This window comes from Molossus molossus, unplaced genomic scaffold (assembly GCF_014108415.1).
Source record: "Molossus molossus isolate mMolMol1 unplaced genomic scaffold, mMolMol1.p scaffold_m16_p_1, whole genome shotgun sequence".
Lineage (NCBI taxonomy): Eukaryota > Metazoa > Chordata > Mammalia > Chiroptera > Molossidae > Molossus > Molossus molossus.
In genome coordinates this window covers 212,632,809-212,654,154 of record NW_023425344.1, presented here as the reverse complement: position 1 = coordinate 212,654,154, position 21,346 = coordinate 212,632,809, and the positions used below count along the sequence as shown (strand labels likewise).

The 21,346-nt window shown below is 36.5% G+C and overlaps 1 pseudogene; it reads left to right on the top strand.

The window, feature by feature from the left end:
- Positions 1-8,912: 8,912 nt before the first annotated feature.
- Positions 8,913-9,318, top strand: LOC118616484 (annotated as a pseudogene).
- The last annotated feature ends 12,028 nt before the right edge of the window (positions 9,319-21,346 follow it).

The window sequence follows — 21,346 nt, the reverse complement described above, 5'->3', positions numbered from 1 at the left end:
GTTTTTAGGGATGTAATTCTGACTAATGATGTTTGCAAGTTTTTGCCGTAATCTAAACTGTATAAAGTGATATTCACTGAGCAGAGCTGCTGTTAGATACAATTGTGAGGGTCCTTGTCACTAAAGATGCTAAGGAAAACTTAATCACTTTACATAAAAAGTTCAACTTATACTGATTCAAAATAATAAAAGTTGTTACTATGTGCCAGACATCTTACATGTATTTATTAACTCATTTATAGGTCTCCGTAAATACTCATTTATAGGTTTTTATAGAAATACTAACATTTGTGCATATATAGACAGAAGCTTTCTTATTTCAGCCTTGTTTATAATAGAAAAAACAATTCAAACCACCTAAGTATCTATCTATGCACGAATGACTAAATAAACTTATGATACATAAATACTGTTCATTGTTATTGTTTAAAACATTGAAATATATATATATATCTATATCTACATATATAGATATAGATATATATGTACTATTCTAGTTACTCTGGCTAGAGACCTCAGTTCCATTCCATGTAGACCTCTTCCTGTTGTCTCATAGCATGTTGGCTGGGTTCCAGGAAAGAGAGAGGGAAAAAGGGAGGGAGGGAGAGAAAGAGAAAGAGAGAGAAAGGAGGAGGAGGCGAGGGGAGGGGAAGGGGATTACTTTTTATGACCTAGCTTTAGAAGTCTTACAGTGTCAATTCAATTTTGCTGCATTCTATTTATCCATGCCATTACAAAGTCTCATCCAGGTTTAAGAGGCGAGGAAAAAGACCCTAACTCTTGAGGGGCAGAGACAAGGTTCTTAAAGAGCATGTGAGACCAGAAATATTGCTGTGGCCATTTTTGTAAAATACAAGTTTGCCGTACGTGCTTATATTAAAAGAACTCCTAAACACTTTAAGAGGGTAAAATGAATGAGATGCATAATAAGTACAATGTGATACCATTTATGGTTTTTAAAAACTACAAAACAACCCCATATTTCCAAATGTTCATACATTATTTAAAGATACATATTTTTCAAACTGAGGCAGGGTAGTAAAAAGCTAGGGAAATTCCTTGACAAGTGGAATAAGGGAAACTGAGACAAATAATTAAGCAAGGCCAAACAATTTGAGCAATTTACAACTAGCTACTGAATCACAAGGTTTTATCTTCCCTAAGAACACTTAAGAGCAAATGGTTTACACATTCCAGACCTTCCTGGAGCAGACTGGCTTTGGTCCCTCCTTCAGTGACATTCTTTAAAAATACAACTAAGGCCCTAGCTGGTTTGGCTCAGCGGTTAGAGTGACTGCCCATAAACCAAAGAGTCCTAGGTTTGATTCCAGCTAATGGTACGTACCTCAGTTGCAGTTCATTCCCGGCCCTGGTTGGGGTCATGTGGGAGGCAATCAATAGATGTGTCTCTCTCACCTCTCTCTCTCTCTCTCTCTCTTTCTCTCTCTCTCTCTCTCTCTTCCTCCCTCCCTCCCTCCCGCTATATCTAAAGATAAAGGGAAAAATATACTGGGGTGAGTATTAAAAAAAGAAAAGAAAACAAAACAGAAAATAATCCTGACCCTTCTATACACACATTTTGATGAATCAACATATTGAAGGGCACACCTGGAAATATATTGAATAGTCTGTTAAGACTCTCCCCTGAGACCTCCCCTAGGACTCCTGCAGGCTAAAGAAAGTTGAAAAGCCTCAAGACAAAGGACCCACTGCGTGCTCTCACCAGAGCATGCCCACACCTTGTAGCTCTGCTCTCTTTCTCTTAAGTTCCAAGGGTCCCCATGAGACTCACAATCAGGGGAGCAGCATGCAAGTGGCAGCCCTTCCAGGTTTACCCGCTGAACCTGTATCCAAGGCCCCTTTTTTCTCTGACTTTCCAGTAAGTTAACAGCAGCCGTGCCTTGGCTCACTTCTTTTACTGTAACTTTACTTCTTAGCGAGCCTCACTTCTTTCCTAGTTTCTAGAAAGCCAAAGCAGCCCTGCCTAGGCTCTCTCCTGTTGCTTCTTCTACCTTAAGCCTTTTCTTTGTTTCCTTTATTTTACTGTCCCCAGCTTTAATAAACATACTCTCAAAATCAGTTGGACTTGTATTGTGAAATCTTACCTGCATGAAGTCAAAAACCCACACACTATCGGCTGACCTGAGGCAGACTGGTTTCAGGCCTGGTACACGTCTGGTAAAAAACGATATGGTTTCTAAATGTAACCTGGGTGTTCAGCCAAGAAATAATCTCTTCAAGTCATGCAGGAAAAACTGTCCAAGATGCTCCCACACAATTCCCTTATTTATTTTTAATCCTCACCCAAGAATATTTTTCCATTGATTTTTTTCAGATAGATAGAGTGGGAGTTAGGGAAGGAGAGAAAGAGAAACATTAATGTAAAAGAGACACATCGACTGGTTGCCTCCCGCATACAACTGGGTATCGAACCTGAAACTGAGGTACGTCTACTTGACTTGGAATTGAACCTTTGATTCTTCCATCTGCAGGCTGACGCTCTAACTACTGAGCTAAACCAGCCAGGGCACCCACACAGTTCCTTAAGATATGGATAAGGGTAATTCTTACTTAGAGAAATGTCTTTCACTCCCTAAATATGGAATATAATCCTCTAGTAAGAAAGATGTCACTCTTTTGTAATAAATGACCGCTGGCAAGTCTTCATGTTCTTTCCATATTGTAACTTGGCATTGAGGTTTCTCACACTGAGGGGCAGACTTGATGTTGCAAAGTTACTTTAAGAAAGATGAGAGTTATGTGTAACCAATGGACATAGACAACAATGCTGGGGTGGGGGGGTGGATGAGGAGGAGGGTGTCTAGGGGGGAAAAAGGAGAAATATCTGTAACAAAAATAAATTAATAAAAATTGGGGGGGGGAAGTAAAAATAAAGAAAGATGAGAGTTATAAAAACCTTCTTGAAGTCAGGAACTGAGTCTTCTTCACTTTGTATTCACATATCTAACACATAAAGGGGACAGGTTAAGTTTTTTGACTGAGTTATGCTATTCTCTCATTCAGCAGTCCAGGAGGTTTATAATTAAGCAAAGTAAATTATAGTCTCCTTACTAATGAATGAGCTAATAAGAGTTCTGATATCTAAGCTCCAGTGACTCCACTTTATATCCCAATATTAAAATCTCAATAATAATTTTCTAAATCAGATGACATCACTAAGAAATTTGTACTTATACTTATGAAATCTTTTATTTTTTAAGTTTATTTTTTATTGTTGACATTATTACAGATGTCTCCTATTTTTCCTCCACTCCCCCTGAAATCTTTTTTACTCATGTTTATGAGTAATATGATGATAGCATTATTTTAGAAATAGAAATTAGATTATTTCACTCATGATTTGCCTATTATGAGACTCTGAAAAGACAACTATCTCTATGAGCAATGACTTTGTAAGAAATGGATTGTCTCAGCGCCAGTGAAATGTAAGCAGTGATATTCTTCTATGGATAATTAGAATACTCATTGCTTTGTAATATTCTATGATGCCATAGCCACTTTTTTTATTGTCTTTGTTCTCTTTTGAACAACGAAAGGATACACTTTAATCTTTTTAGAAGAAATTAAATCAATTAAAATAACCAATAACAATTTCAAAACAAAATCCTAAGGCAACTTCCTGAAGTTAGCTTGGAAGGAGAAAATTTTCTTCCAAATTCTTTCTAACAGCTAGACGTTTTTCTTTTATTGGCTAGGTGTATCTACCTGAAAGGTAACTGTGGGAATGAAGACATTACTATTAGAGAGATGCTTTAAGTTCCCTTGACTCAGCAGGATGATATGTTATGTGCCACAGGCACACACATTGAATAATTTAAATATTTATATAATTTTATATGCCATGTAGTTCTTAATCTGACTAATCCTATCTATTAGACATAAAGCCTTGAATATGAGTACCCTTAATTTTGTTTTATCCTAGATGAAGGAAAGAGTATATATCAAATTTGAGGGCCATAGAATTTAATCAAAGGCTGAATATTAGTATATTGTTTTACTACCTGTAACCCTGGAATGCTGTGAGATTCCCAGGCAAAGTGCTTTAACTAACGATAATTCTTCCTCCCTTTGAATGTTGGGGTATGACAGTTTGTTAAGTCCCAATTGTATGCACAGATTTTGTTTGTAGAACTGTGGTCTCTCAGGAGTTTGAGGAACCATTGCCATTACTTTAAACCTCATACTTACTTTCATAACCTACCCAAAGACATAGACAGGCTGATTCTCAGATCTCCACCTGAGCTTGTGAACAGTGCTAGAGAGAATCACATTCCTACATGGTTAAAGCCATTGGAAATTCTTGGTCTCCAACTTAGCTATGCTGCAGCTGTCAGGACTCTAGAATTACTTTATCTGTCTTCCAGGCTACCTCCATCCCACAGTGACTGTTCTTGACCACTAGCTTCACACAATTTCTGCCACTGTTGCCCTCATGAAAGGCCACCTGATAATATCAGTCTCCTGCTTAAATGTCTTCAGTGACTCTCCATTGCCTAATAATCAAATCTAAACTTAGGTTAGGGTGTTTTGGACATAAATAGCAGAAAAACCAATGCAATATAGTTTTGTTTTGTTTTTTAATAAGAGTGAATTAGATCATGCAAAATACCACTAGAGGCAGTGTGACATTCAGGGTTAGGTGGCTCAAATATGGTATTGAGAACCCAGGTGTTTTTTTTTTCTCTTCCACTATTTATAGAGTCAGCTTCATCCTAAAGCTGTATTCCCTCATGGTTATAATATGGTTATCATAAGTGTTTTGGGGCTATGTGTTTCTTGATGCATGATCAGTGAGAGAAAGGGAGAGGCATTCAGTGACTTATGTGAGTTACTTTCCCAGAAACCTGTAGCAAACCTCTCTCCCTATCTCATTGGTCAGAACTGGTCATATGTCATTCCTGACTCAGTCACTAGAAAGAAGCTAGTGGTTTTACCTCCATGAAGGTTTACCTCCATTTAGGCTACGTAGGGCTAAGCATGGGTGAGCTTCTTTGGAGGCATATGGGTGTGTGAGAAAGAGGTGCACAATATATAAAATTAAGTTTCTGGTAGAAAGAAGAACGGGAGTGGATGCTGGGAAGACCCCATTCTATGTTCACTGCATAAACAATATCCTCTGGATGATCTCACCTTGACACACAAATTATTTTTGCCATTCACAACTTCAACTCAAAGTATTCAATTAATGAGTATTGTGTATGTGAATGAATGAACTTTGAACGGAACTACTGCTTGTAGTTCTCAAAATGTGCAAGATGATTTCTGGTCTCTGTGTGCTCATGCTGCTGCTTGTCTTTGAAATCATCACCCCCACCACACCTAATCAATCAATCTCTCCCTCTCTCTCTGTCTCTGACTCTCTCTCTCTCTGTCTCTCTCTCTGTCTCTCTCTCTCTCTCTCTCTCTCTGTCTCTCTCTCTCTCTCTCATGCACACACTAACTCTCATCACTGGCAAAGGTGACTTTTCCCTACTGTGAGTGCTTCAAGGGCGGGAATTATGTATTTTCCTTTTTTTTTTACTGGTTGATGCATAATACATTATTCTGAATGTGTGAATCAAAGATTGACCTTGCTCCACACCTTTTCAGATAGCAGATCTTGGTGTAAATGCCTTAAAACAAGTTTATTTATACAGGTCTTCTCATCACTAGAAATGATAGAAGTGTCTTCTAGAGTCTTTTGCTAAAGATTATTTTGCTTAAAATAGTCACTGATAGATGAACTTTTTTATTATTAAAATGAACACTTTGAGGCAATGTGTTCAATGACTACACCACAGTCTACATACGCATGACTGACTGAATAGTTTAGGCTATAAGTCAGCACAGCCCGAATGAAATGCTTTAGTGAAGAGACAATTTCATTATTGTGGGGACTGACTCTGTGAAACCAGTCTAGGAAAGGTTAAGTGGTTTTGTAGACTTTGTTTGATATCGCATTAAAACACAAACTATGTGAAACAGAATGCTTGCTTTATTACTTTTTCCTGAAAACATAGAAACAATCAAGACATTTAAAAGCAAGCTTTAGAGAGCACAAAAAGAAAATGCTAAGAATAGTGCTATAGTGCTCACTGGAAGTATATAGGTCTCTAGTCCTAATATATTTTTATTTGTTTCTCAATATGTATACAAAACCTTAAATGCAACCATAGTAAGGAAACAAAAAGAATATGGTAGCTAAAATATTTGTCATGTTATATTTATACACTGTAATGGAAGTCTCTGTGTAATCTATAAACTCACAGCTGCTTCTCAGAGTTCCCATAGGATAAACCTTTGAAGTTCAGGGAGTGGCTAATGGTTCCTTTGATCCTCTTAGTCTTTTTGCACTTCAGGGAGATTTGGAGGAGGGCAATTTTGCTTATCACTTTACCTATTGTTAAGCAAAAGAAAAAACAACTTCCTAGATCTATTGAGATAGGCGGTGCAGGTGAGGAACTTTCCCAGACTAGCTGTCTGAACTGCTGCTTTTGGTCCATTTCAAGAGGTAATTGTGCCCAAGTTAGCCTTTCACCGACCCATTTCAAGTGACTATAGTTAGTTAATTGCCTCTCTCCTAGCCTTTAGGTCTTTTGTAAATGTCATTTGGCATAATAAAATGTGCATTAATTTACTTCCAAAACCATTTCATAAAATACTCTTTAATAAAATTGTCTTCCCTTGCAAAATATAAAAAACTCTAAACATAAGGATATTTGGGAAGTCAAATTCAAGATGGTTATAGTTTCTACTAGTATCATTTCCAGCTTATAGTCTTCTAGTAGCATCTGCATCAAAGATCATTGCATTATTAAATCTATTTTGTATAAAATATTTGCTCTATGAAAAAATATTAATGCCTATTCTTTAGTCTCAAAACAATTTTTGAAACAACTGCTTACACATAAAGGAATTAATCTTATTATAAAGAGGTTTGGATAACTTAGATGTTTTAACAAAAGTAATACATGCTCATTCTAAAGAGGAATATTGAAAAGTTTAAGAAATGATGACCCTCAGAAGTAATCACAATATATTTTTGATGCATTTCCTTCCGATCTTGCTAAATGTGAATATAATACCTATATTTCTTTTTATCTGAGAGGCATTAGCTTATTCTGTATATTTTGGTTGTGTGCTTCAAAAAACTATTATTTTATTATTAATAATAGCATTATATTATTTTACCATGTATTAAAGATTAGTTATAACTCTTTTATGAATTATAGTTTACTTACTCCCCTATTGCTGAATGAAGATGTCTTTATTTTTTAAGGATTAGAAACAATTGATCAATAATTCAGAGTTTTTTCCATGAGGGGCTTGAAAAATTCATTTGAAATATCTCTTGAAATATATGTACACATACATATATATCTGTTAACTGAGAAGAAGATTTAGGACTTCAGTGCTGAGTGAAGAACCACCATCAAAATATGTATATCATTTTTATTTTGATATACGCTTGTATCAATTAGAGTACCTTTTTAAAGAAAGTTTGGGGGAAATTCAATATAATCAGACTATCTCATTCATTCATTCATTCATTCATTCATTCATTCAGTGAACATCTGTTGCTCCCCTGTTAGGCATTGTAAATACCCAGGTGAGCAGGGCCTACTTAGCCCTGCTCTCAGAGCTACAGGCCAGATGAGGACAATTAAACCTGAGATTTTAATAGCATACAGAAAGGGCTAGGATAGGGAAAGCAGTGATTACAATGGGCATACATGGCAGTGGCAGCTGAGTTTTTCCAATGAAGGCAATGTTTTGTTTTTTTTAAATTTATTTTTGTTACAAATGTTTCTCCTTTTCCCCCCACCGATTTCCCCCTCCTCCTCCCTCCCCGCCCTGTCCCCGGCTTTGTTGTCCATGTCCGTTGTTCATGCATACGTGCATATAAGTTCTGTGGTTTATCTTCTCCCCACCCCCAATGAAGGCAATGTTTAACCAGAGACTTAAAAAGTAAGCAGTTAGAGACAGGGTGGGTCCAGCTTCAGAGTACACCAGAGGCAAAGCCTGGTGAAGATCAGAAGCCTGGAAGAGCCCTGGTCAATTTGGCTCAGCGGTTGAGCGTTGACCTGCAGACCAGAGAGTCCGGGGTTCGGTTCCTGCTAGGGGCACGTACCACAAAAAAAAAAAAAAAGCCTGGAAGGGAGAGTGAGGAAGGAGAAGAGAGACTAGAGAGGATGAAACCAGATCATAAAGGGCCCAGTCAGCCACCATAAGGAGTTAGAATTCGTACACAGGGCCACTGGGAATCTGTTGAAGGTTTGCTCTTTGAGAAGACCACTCTCACTGCAGTATGGAAAACAGATGGAGTTGGGAGGTAAGGGAGATGAGGGATATTGCAGAAATGCAGATAGAAGACCAGCTTGTTACATTCAGTTTAGCTGAGGAAGTCCTACAAGGTGGAGGTGAAATTCTGTAACTATCCTTTTCATTCAGTCATTCATCACATTTAGCTTCTGACCCTTTCAACCAATCTAACACATATTTAGCATTTAATAAGTAGTTGTTGCTTTGTTTGCTCTTTTATATTATCTGTCTGGTTTTCTCTTCTTCCAAGGAATGAAGTGTTAGGAGAAAAAGTAACCACCCTAAGGACCTTCTCCACTCTGTTTGTGGTCTAGTGGCCCCTTCACTTTCCTACAGTCACTCAACTAGATGCTATATCCTGAGCTAGCCACTGAAATCCTGGTTTTCTTTACAAAGCTTCCAGAGCTTGCATAGAAAGCCCACAGAGAATTCCTGATTTCTATAAAGAAGGCAGTACCTGGATTCTGCTGCTATTCGGAGCACAGGGACTTACCCCATTATAACAGTAATTTATCTTGAACATAAAAACGTGAAAAAATACAGACAAGTGAAAAATAAGAGGCTTCCTCTTTCACCAGGGACCCGCCAAGATGGGGTGCTTTCGCACCAAGACCGTGAAGCAGGCAGCCCGGGTGATCATGGAGAAGTACCACAGGCGCCTGGGCATCTACTTCCACACCCACAAGCGCGTGTGCGATGAGATCGCCATTATCCCCAGCAAGAAGCTCCGGAACAAGATAGCGGGGTATGTCACACATCTGATGAAGCAGATTCATAGAGGACCCGAGAGAGGTCTCCATCAAGCTGCAGGAAAAGGAGAGAGAGAGGAGAGATAATTATGTTCCCGAGGTCTCAGCCCTTGATCAGGAGATCATTGAAGTTGATCCTGACACAAAGGAAATATTGAAGCTCTTGGACTTTGGCAGCCTGTCCAACCTGCGGGTCACTTAGCCTACAGTTGGGATGAATTTCAAAACACCACGTGGAGCTGTTTGAATCCTTCTGCTGTGCTATATAATATTATCAATAAACAGTCGACAACAACAAAGAAAAATAAGAGAAAGCCCTGGCCGGTTTGGCTCAGCGGTTGGAGCATCAGCCTGCGGTCTGGAGAGACCCGGGTTCAGTTCCCGCTAAGGGCATGTACCTTGGTTGCAGTTTGTCCCCGGCCCTGGTTGGTTGTGCGGGTGGCAGCCACTCGATGTGTCCCTTTCACATCGGTGTTTCTCTCTCTCTCTCTCCCTCCTACTCTATCTGAACAAAAAATGTCCTCGGGTGAGGATAAAAAATTTAAAAAAAGTATAAAAAAAAAATAAGAGAAAAAATTCATCATAGAGCCACCCCCAAATGACAACCACTATAATATTCTGAGACATTTCAATTTAGTCCTGATTTTTTAAAACTTAACATCATAGCCCTGGCCTGTGTGGCTCAGTTGGTGAGGATCATACTGTGGACTGAAAGGTCACCGGTTTGATTCCTGGTCAGGGAACATACCCGGGTTTCAGGTTTTATCCCTGGTTTGGGTATATATGGGAGATAACTGGTCGATGTTTCTCTCTCACATTGATGTTTCTCTCTCCATCTCTCTAAAAAAATTTTTTTTTAAATGTATTTTTAAAAATAAACAATATAACAGAAAAAATTTTACTTTATTTTTTTTCTTTATTGATTTTTATTTTTAGAGAAATAGCAAGGGAGAGGAAGAGAGAGATAGAAACATCCACGAGAGAGAACATCAATTGGATGCCTCCTTCATGAGCCCACAACTGGGGCATGTGCCCTGACTGGGATTCGAACCAGAGACCTCTTGGTGCATAGGTCAATGCTTAACCACTGAGCCACACCAGCCAGGCAAATTTTGTTATTTTAAATATTTCATTAAAATTTTAATAGTTGCAAATGATTCACTGTATGATTGTGTTCCAATCTAATTTAACATATGGCCATGTTTAGGTTGTAATTGATGTTTGTGTTGTAAATTATGCTACGATGAGCAGTTTTGGAATACAATTCTTTGAGTATTTAGGATTGTGCTCTTGAGATAAATTCCTAACAGTAAACCTAATAACTCTTTTTTAAGGCTTTTAATATATACTGCCAATTTGATTTACAAAAAGGTGTAGTAAATTTACATTCTTATCAGCAACATTTGAGAGCACCTGTTTTAAATTAAGCAACATTAAAAAGAAAACTTTGCTGATCAAATAAACAAGAAATTTTTTCAAAATAATTAAAAATGTTAATAGTGTATTTATATACTCACAATAACTAAGTAAACTAAAAGGAGAAACTGATTGCAAAGATATTAAGCCAGACCTATACTAATAGACTAATTGGTAATATGGGTACCTGTACTGGGGTTTTAGTATTCCTTGACATTATTCTAAGTTTTTCTTTATGTATTTACTTCTGTTTGAGTCTGCTTTTTCTTAATTTTAAGTCATAGTATCTTAAAAGTTGATTCCAAAATTTAAAAGAATAGAATGTACCAGAAACTCAAATACTAACATTAACTTGTGATCCGTATGGTTTTGATTATACAGAGGTGACGTTTATTTAGTAGTGAATTAATTTTAAATGGAAAAGTTAAAGCTGACTATTAAATTGATAAAAATAATAATGACCTAACTAGAGAAAACACAAGAGGGCAATCTTGCACAACAATAAAATATGGTTGCATAAAATAAAAATAATTCAGTATTTTTAATCAACTATGATTTTGTTCAATAAACATTTAAAGTCTTATTATATTATATATATATATATTTTTTTTTTTCAAACCCTTGTGTTGAGGGCTTACTTTCAATAGATCACAGCGAGGGAGCTGCTCTGCTACGTACATATTATCTTTTTATTAACAACAATGGAAAGGTGACTTTGCAAAGAAATGTAGTATCAACATCCACACAATAGATTTTACATGTATTTGAGTTACATATTTTAATTCTGAAAAGAAATGAATCTATTTTCCATTGACCACTACATATTGCCTGATTCAGTTTATAGAAAAGCAAAGAACTAGATCTGCTGTGGAAGAGACACCAAAACTATATATATATATATATATATATTTTTTTTTTTTTTTCTCCTGGATTCACTATATATATTTTTCAAAATGGAAATAGGTTTTTTGTTTTTCTAAATAGGAATGTGTGATCCACTAAATCTCAACAAAGATACTATTTTTTAAAATAAAAAAAATAAATTGCTAAAGGAAGAGCATGGTCTCATGATTAGATCAGGAAACATGTATGATCTTTTTTATACTTTAATTTTATTTTTTAATATGTTTTTATTGATTTTAGAGAGAGAGGAAGGTAGAGAAAGAAAGAAACATCGATGAGAAAGAGAAACATTCATCATCCATCATCTGCCTCCTGCACGCACCCTCCTGGGGATCAAGCCGAAACCCAGCCATGTGCCCTGACAGAGAATTGAACCTGTGACCTCTTGGTGCATGGGAAGACACTCAACCAACTGAGCCACACGAGCCAGGGTCATACTTTAATTTTCTGACACTTAAATAGAACTGTAATTTATGTTAAATCAATAAATATGACAAAATGAGAGATTTAAGACCATTGCATGCACTTTTGCATGTGCAAATTCTTACAGATCTTGAAACCAAACACAGAGATAACATCTCTGTGGTCTTACTTCCATTTCTCCCAAACCCCAACTCAGACTAATGTGGAGTTTAGAGTGACAACCAGGATTTTTTTTAAAAAAAGAAAGGAAAAATAGGTGTTTTTTCTTAATATATTGCTAAGAGCAAGCTTTAAGAATTCTGTGATTGCCCTGGCTGGTTTGGCTCAGCGATTAGAGCTTCAGCCTGCAGTCCAGAGAGACCCGGGTTCAGTTCCCGCTAAGGGCATATACGTCGATTGCAGTTTGTCCCTGACCCCGGTTGGAGTTGTGCAGGAGGCAATCACTCAATGTGTCCCTTTCACGTCAATGTTTTTCTCTGTCTCCTTCCCACTCTATTGAACAAAAATGGAAAAGCATCCTTGGGTGAGGATTAAAAAAAGTCCTGCCGGTGAGGCTCAGTAGTTGAGCGTCGACCCATGCACCAAGAGGTCGTCGGTTCAATTCCTGGTCAGGGCACATGCCCAGGTTGTGGGCCCGATCCCTAGTAGGGGGCATGTAGGAGGCAGCCAATCAATGTTCTGTCTCATCGATGTTTCTTTCTCTCTTCCCCTCTCCCTTCCTCTCTCTAAAATCAATAAAGAAAAATATTTAAAAAAAAAAAAATTCTGTGATCCAAGTACCTGGTACTTAGAAAAGCAATATAGCATAGTAGTTAATTACATAGAGTTTGACTCTTCAGTTTCTTCCACATACTAACTGTGTGGATTCAGGCAAGTTCTTAACCTCTCTGTGTCTTATTCTTTTTTAATCATTTGTATACTACAGTTATATGGTACACATCTCATGAGACTTGAATGAATATATAATAATATGAATATATATTAGAGCAGTGTCTGGTACAAGGTAAGTTTTATATAAGTATTTGCTGTTATGCTAGGGAGACTAGAAAAATCTGGAATGGAAATAAGAACCCAGATATCAGAATCTGTAATACAAGCGAGAACCCTATTGGATTAATAGAAGAGTCAGCAGAAAAAAGAAAAATTCAGATTTTAACCATTTTCAAGCTATACTTGGCTCATGGTTTCTCCCCCAGTTCCTAGGAAGAGGAATTAGCAGTCACAGTTTATTGAATATTGCAAGAGTTTTGCTTATGTTACTCATGCAGGAAACCAAACTTGCTTTTACCTTTACTGTGAAAAGTGGTTAGTCATTCTAAAGCACTCTTCTTCAGGGTTCATGAAACTCTTTTATTACAGAGCCGTTGAGGCCCAGTGTTATTATTAACAGGATCTGAACCTTATAGGAGGTAATTTAACAAAGCTATGTCTATCATATGCCACATGACTTGCAGTGGAAGATTGTTCAGCTAGGTCACTTTATACTATGAAAATAGTCTCTCTTTAAAAAAGACAAAAAACAAAAAATGGACATTGGAAACCCAAGATATATGAGTTCTATTCCTACCATTGCCATTGCTGCATTTTGAGATCAGGCAAAAGATTCTGTTTTTTGGGTGAATTTCTCAGCCCCATTATTATGTTTTCTTTTATTGTTGTTGTTGTTTTTTGGTATGTGCCCCTAGTGGGAACTGAACCCGGGACTCTCTGGTCTGCAGGCTGACGCTCCAACCACTGAGCCAAACCGACCAGGGCCCATTATTATGCTTTCTAAGTAGTTTGAAAAGTTTGAGTAGAAAGGTAAATGAGTCATAAAGAAAATTATTAACAATAATTGTACTTTTCCTTTGTATTATTCCATCTACTGTATTTTAGTTTCCATTTTAGATAGGGCTAAAATTTTTCAGTATCTTACTATGAATAACTAATTGTAATAATTGAAGGGCTTGTGCACATTTCTACAGAGATCATTTTAGATTATCAATGAAAGTTTTTATCATAGCCTTGTGATAAAATTACTTGAGCAATTCTGAATGCCATTGAGATTCGAGAGATGTGTGCTGGAAGAATTTTGTCCGGAAAAACTGCCTGATAGACTTTATTATAAGGTAATTTTATTTTGGTGAATTACATAAAGCTTACAACTTTAATTGTCCAAATTCTATCATTTAATTTTCAGGTTCCAGTCTAAGTGGATGAGACCAACCAGATTTATGAGACTGATGTATAAATGTAACAAGCGCTATGCAAAAGATAAACATAATCTCCATCCTCATGGAGCAGAAGGGAGAGAAACAGCAAACAAACAACTGTATAACTAATTAATAAAATAAAATCTCTGAGTAAAAAAGTCCTGGGAGCTATAGAGCATGTGATGGGGCATGACCATCAAGTAAGTCAAGAGAAAAGACATTTTTTATAGGCATACTACTGAAATAAATACAATATGATTTATTCATGAATGAGAACAAATTAACACTGAACACTTTCAGAAGTTGAAAAAGGTGACACTAAATACATACAGCCAAGTCTGGCTGGGGTGGCTTAGTGGTTGTGTGTGGACCCATGCACCGAGAGATCACCAGTTTGATTCCTGGTCAGGGCATATGCCCAGGTTGCAGGCCAATCCCCAGTGGGAGCAGTGCAGGAGGCAGCCAATCAATATTCTCTCTCATTGATGTTTCTATCTCTCTCCCTCTCCCTTCCTCTCTCTCTAAAAGCAATAAAGAAAAATATTTAAAAAATACATATAGCCATTTAATTTTCTTTAAATTTGGAGTTTTAATTATATAAAGATGAGAAGTCAATTAAAAACTATATTAATACTTTCATAAACTATACAAAAAGATAATAAAATAAACATGTGCATTTATAGAATTGCATGCCAGGTGCCTGGGAGGGAATTCCCAACATGACCTCATTCATCTGTGAGGACACAGAGTAATTCTTGTTTAGACGTACACACATTCATCTACTTGTCTAGCATGGTCAGCCCTCCACTGTTGATGGTCTCCTTCTGCTATGAATGTGCATGTCCAGTGTCTTCTTCTTACACAGACATTGGAGGAGGACTGGGACCATGCAGATGATTAATTTGACTCATTCTTCTGGGGAGGGATGTCCTGGGTGCCCTCTTCCATCATCATATCTGGAATCAGAGTTTCTGTAGCCTCTTTCCTTTTTCACATCTTGCTGAAGCAGAGTTTTGAAAAACAAAACAACGAACTCAGCTATTCCCCAGAAGAAATCCGCTATCAAAAATAATCTCCATGGGGACTGATTCCAGCTGTCCAGGACTTGTCCATTCGTGATGTAAACCGAAGAGGAAAGACATTTTTTTAAGGTTTACAATTTAGCCTTTTTGTTTATTTGTTAAATATGTGTTATCGTACCATAATAATTTTCTGTTTCTGTCTCCACAGTAGAGGTATCTGTTCTATAGACTTATAATTTACAGTTTGCTTATCAGAGTTCTTCAACTTCAAATTGCATTTTTAATTTTTGCTTTTTTTATAGTTTTATACAAGTCATTTTTAATTGTTGACATTGTTTAAATATGCTAATAGTACATATCAATTTATATAAAGGTAAGGAGGTTTTTCAGCCTCAGAGACTTGTCTGTTACTATGTGTTATTAGTCAGTCTCTAAATTTGTGCGTTAGTTATACCTCCTACAAATACTCATGACAAAAACAAAATAGACTATTCAGAAGTTGATGTATGCACTGACCAAAATTCTGTGCCTTTAAAATGAAGTTCCAGGAAACAGCCACCCAGCAGTGGTATAAAAATTCATAGCAGCATTATTCACAATAGCCAAAAAGTAGAAACACCCAAATGTCCATCAACAGATGGATAAACAAATGTGGTATATCCATTCAGTCTTTAAACGGAATAAAGTTCTGATACATGCTGCAACATAAATGAATCTTGAAGACATTATGCTAAATGAAATAAGCTAGACACAAAAGGACAAATATTATAAATTTCACTTAAATGAGGTATTACAATAGTTAAATTCATACAGACAGAAAGTAGATCAGAGGTTACGAGGGGCTGAGGGAAGGAGAGAACGGTGAGTTATTGTTTAATGAGTACAGAGTTTCCATTTGGGATGATGAAAAGTTCTGGAAATGGATGCTGGTGGGGAAAGTACTTAATGCCACTGAACTGTACACTTAAAATGGTTAAAATGGTAAATTGCTATGTATATCTCACCACAATAAAAAAATACAAAAACAAAACCATGTGAAAAATGTCCAGATGCTATCACTACAGGATGCCTAATGCCTTGTGTATCAGTATTGTTTCTTCTGTTATAAAGCTAAAACAAACAAACAAAGTCCTTAATTTTTCTCTTCCACAATCTGTTCACCTCTTTCATTTGGCTTACTGTTGTTTTATTCTGTCATCCACAGTATTTTCTGCATGTAAGTGATACAATATTATTACCATTTCATCATTATTATTTATTCTTGGATTGCTTCCATTGTCCTGCTGTCCCATTTATATTGAGGGTCTGATATACCTAGTATCAGTCTGTAAAAAGGTAGAGTAAAAGGAGAATATGCTAGGATAGTGCTGTTGACCATACAACAGTTTTGTGTGACTGTTGAGCTTTCCTTCTTTCCGTCTTGACCTTCACAAGATGCCTGAAATATGACAAGGTCCACAAAGAAACTGCAGGACGGAGGATGAAGATGGTACTTTCAATACAAGAAAATACTTTTTATTGGAAATACATGCCAAACCTTTTTCTTCTAACACCTACTTGGTCTTGTAGAAATACTTTAATCACCACAAAACATGCTTACTATGCTACATATTGGGAACAAGGGAGATTTGTTTTGATGGATAAGAAAAACAAAACAAAACCCAATTCATGAGTTTCAGAATTAGCTAAACCTCTTAAAGAGCATGCTTTATGATTTAAAAAGATGGTAAGAAAATACACCGTTATTCTTGAAATAATCAAAATTATTTGCAGATATCTTTTATTATTTAAAATTCTTAGATAATATATTTTTATTTACAAATCAAACAATAAAATAAAATAGTGAACAAACATGAGTTTCTCATTCTGCCCAATTGCAGACAATATCTCTCCTCTGAAATGACCTGTATGAACAGGTCCACCTTTTATCTATCTAATGCATGTAAATAAAAATAAATAATATAATAAAATAATACCTGTTACAAATAATGTAAGAACAGAAAGACATTGTTTTACAACTTGATGTCTCACTCATTTATTTGTTAAAGTATTAAAGAAAAATAGATTATTACTTAGACTTGATTTGTAAATATTCTTATTTTTTTATCCATGGGATAAAGTCCAAAAAGAAAAAAAAAATCTTGTTCATGTCTGTCTTGCCAATTTTGTTGCAAACTCATTTAGGCCAGGAGCTGTGTCTGCCTGATCTTTGTAGCCTCAGAACCTATTAGAGTGCTTGGCACAAAACAAGTGCTCAGTAGATGTTTATTAAGTACTGTTGACTCAACGGGGCAGTATTTTTTATCTTGAGTTGGTAGGACACAGTCCCAGGATGTGCATTCCAGGCAACAACATGTTGGTAATATTATATGTGAACCTGGCCAAAGACATCGCTACGTACCACACGTGAAGGCCACAGGCTACTTACCTGCCTTAAGAATTCTGGAGTCTAAAGATATGAATCATGCACTGATAGTTTTCTTTTCACAGAGTTCCCAAATTCAGGGGTAGAAATCTGTCGGATTTCTAAAATGCACACCATGGGCTTCAGAATCCTGGATGGTTTTCATAAACAGGAGTTTAGAAGGGCCTTTGGGTCTCCCTGTGGCTGCCGAGTAGAGGAGCGGTTGTGTTTCTAACGCAGGTGGAATGGCCACACTGTATAAATGTGGCTTAAACACAAAGAATAAATAGAAATCAAGCTGTACTTAATTATTTCATATTTTTGCCTAAAATTTCACTTATCTCTCCAATTTCAGTGTTTAAGAATAAATATTTTGAAACATATTTCATAAAATACTATTTGCAATCTTACAGCAATATAATATTTTTAGCCTTTAAAAAGTGATTTCAAGATTCTGTTATCTCATTACAGAAGGGGCTCTGAAAAGTCACCACCAGCCCAACTGGACAAATGGGCCAGACCTCAGAAATGTATTCCCAAGATATGTGAGTAGCATCACGAGAGGAAAGAAAGCTTCTCACCTTGGATCTATTGCTAATTGTGTGGTTTGGATCAAGAAATCAATTGTCTCCTCATTTTGGTTTAGATTAGTTAAAAATAATCAATTTCATCTTGCATGATTTTAATCTCTTGGTTGTGGTTTTCTATAACATTTTGTTGAGAATTTGAAGGCTCTGTCTCAACACTGTAAGACAGAGCTGTCATAGCCCAGAATATCTGTCACGGGCTTGCAGAGAGGATGGTGACATAGGTGTGGTGGTATATGAAGGTCCCACTTTTTTTTTTTTTTTTTTATCCTCACCTGAGGACATTTTTCCATTTTTTGTTCAGATAGAATGGGAGGAAGAGAAAGAGAGAAAGAGAGAGAAACATCGACATGAAAGGGACACATCGAGTGGTTGCCACTCGTACAACCCAACCAGGGCCGGGGACAAACTGCAACCGAGGTACATGCCCTTAACGGGAACCGAACCCAGGTCTCTCTGGATCACAGGCTCTAACCGCTGAGCCAAACCGGCCAGGGCTAAAGGTCCCACTATTTGGTTATACTGTTCTAAATTAATGTTAAAGTTTCTTCTAGCTCTAAAAGTCTAATTCTGTGTATAATCATGGAAATATGTTAATTATATATTAACATATGAAAAATTAAAAATATATGTAAGTCCTTTTTGTGTATATCTATTCTAGTATAGAATAAATTATGGAAAGATATTCATCAAGTTACCTGCTAATCTCTGGGTGATAGAAATAAGGATATTTATTTATTGTTGTCTTCTTTTTCTAATTTTTCTTCAGTGATCACATATTGCTTATATAATAAAATTGTGAAACTTTAAAAAATGTCTAATTCTAAAACAGGTACTTAATTTTGTTTGCAAATTATAATTTTTAACAGCTATAAAGTTAAAGTTAATAAATCATGTTAGATGAATCATTTATTTACCATAATAAACAAGTTGGATCTAGTAGATTTTACCAAATAACACTTTAATACTAGCTTCTCGCTAAGAAATTTTTTCATTAATTTTTTAAGTTAAAATAATTATATTTGCTTTTAGTAAAAGTCCAATAGTACAAAAGAGTATAGAATAAAAAATAATCTTTCTCTCACTTGAGACGTTCAGTCTTCCTCCCAAAGACAATTATAATCACTGGTTTCTTGCATATCATTACAAAATTATCATATGAGATATATATTTGTTTGTATATTCTTCTCTCTTAGTAGAAGCATACTATACAGCATGTGTATATTATTTACCTTCTTTTGATAATATGTATTAGAGATCATTTCCTATTAGCCATGTAGCTCTACTCCATTCTTTCTATGGACTGCATAATATTCTGTTATGGATGAACCACAATTTGTTCAGTAAATCCTGTTTATTAACACTTATGTTTCCAAAATATTTTTATCTATTTCAAACAATGTAGCCTTTTTGTTTGTTCATATATCTTTGAGCACTTGTGTAAAAACTCTTAGGGGATAAATTTCTAGAAAAAGAATTATTAGGTCAAAGGTATGTGCATTTAAAATTTTGGTAGACATTTTTCAAATTACTCTTCAAAAAAGTTATACTACTTTAATCCTCAGTGATCAAGTATAAGAATGCTGCTTTTATCAAATCTGTGTCAATATGGTATAATATCAAATTTGAATCTTCTATGTATCTAATAGGTGAAGAATGGTAGCTTGTTTTTATTGGTGTTGCTTTAATTATGAGTAATGTGATATCTTTCCAATTTTTTTATACCTTGTTCTGAGAATTGCCTGTTACTGTCCATTTCTCATTTTTCTATTGTATTTTTAAGAACTCTTCCTGATGAGGGAAAGAAGAAATAAACCACAGAACTTATATGCATGTATGCATAACCGATGGACACAGACAACAAAGCTGGGGATGGGGTGGAGGGGGAAGGGGAGGAGGGTGTCAATGGGAAAAAAAAGGAGAAATATCTGTAACAAAAATAAATTAAAAAAAAAAAAAAAGAACTCTTCCTGAAGTGGTTAATGAGTTAATAGATCATAATAAAACATTATCTAAAACTAGTTTCTTGTAAATTGCTTATCACTGGTATCTTTGAAAACATAGATTACATTTTACTTAGGTCAATAAACATCTAAGGGAAGCTTTCCAAATGCAGAATTGTATACTCTGGGGGAACAAAAAGATTAAATGGACAAAGGATTGTCTCAGAGAGCTCACAATTTAATACAGAAAATGTAACAAAAAAGACATGCTCTTAAAATAATATTATGAGGCTGTTGGAGAGCGTAAGAGATTACTCAGACAGACTGAAGTCAAGGGAGTTTCAGTGGAGTAGGTGCCATGTGAACTGGGCCTTAAAGGACAAATGCGTTAGATTCCCAGGGCTGCTGTAATCAAGTTCCACCAACTGGGTGGCTTAAAACAGCGGAAATGTATTGTCTCACAGTTCATGAAGTTAAACATCCAAAATGAAGGTGTTGGCAGGACCGTTCCCTCTGAGATTCAGGGTAGAGTCTTTCTTGCCTCTTCCTAACTTCCGGTGGTAGCCAGCAGTCCTTGGCTCGTGGCTGCATGGGTCCAGTCTCTGCTTCTGTCCTCAGATGGCTGTCTTCACATCATCTTCCCTCTGTGTTTGTCTGTGTCTGTGTCTAAGTCTCCCTTTTTTATAAGGACACTAGTCATAATGGATGAGGACCCATCTTAATGACTTCATGTTAATTTGATCATCTGCAAAGGCCTTATTTCCAAGTAAAGTCACATTCACAGGTACAGGGGTTAAGACTGCAACATATTTTGCGGAGTCGGGGAGGAATTCCATTTTGATTAATAACAATGGATAAGATTTCAACAGAAGAGAAAGGTGGGGTGGGGTGTGGGCAGTAGGTGCAGGGTATTATCCTAAGAGAGAATAAAACGAGTAAAGACTTGTGAGTAGGAAGCACAGGGCATGTCCTGAAAACATCAATTACTTTGTCCAGCTTTCTGAGAGCATATTGCAAGTGAGGAAACTGTGGGAGAGGGTCTTATGCCCATTCACCTCTCCCAGGAATGGGCAATCACTGAAGCTTTCCTTCAGAGAGTGCCTGGTTCAATCACTGGTGCCCTCGGGAGATTATGCTGTGCCTGGGTGGAGGATGAATTGGATGAAGACATTACTGGAGGCAAGACGACTAGAGAAGAAACCATTGGAGCTGCCTCAGAGAGGTCAGGCAGCAAACCGCGCACTTGTACAGACGGTGGGTGAGACGCGCTCCATCTGGGGTACAAACTGCTAATTGCTTTGATTTGGAAATTTCCATAATCCAGAGGGATCATCCTGCCTGATCCGAAATTTGCTTGACATATACTCACAGATTTCTTCATCTGA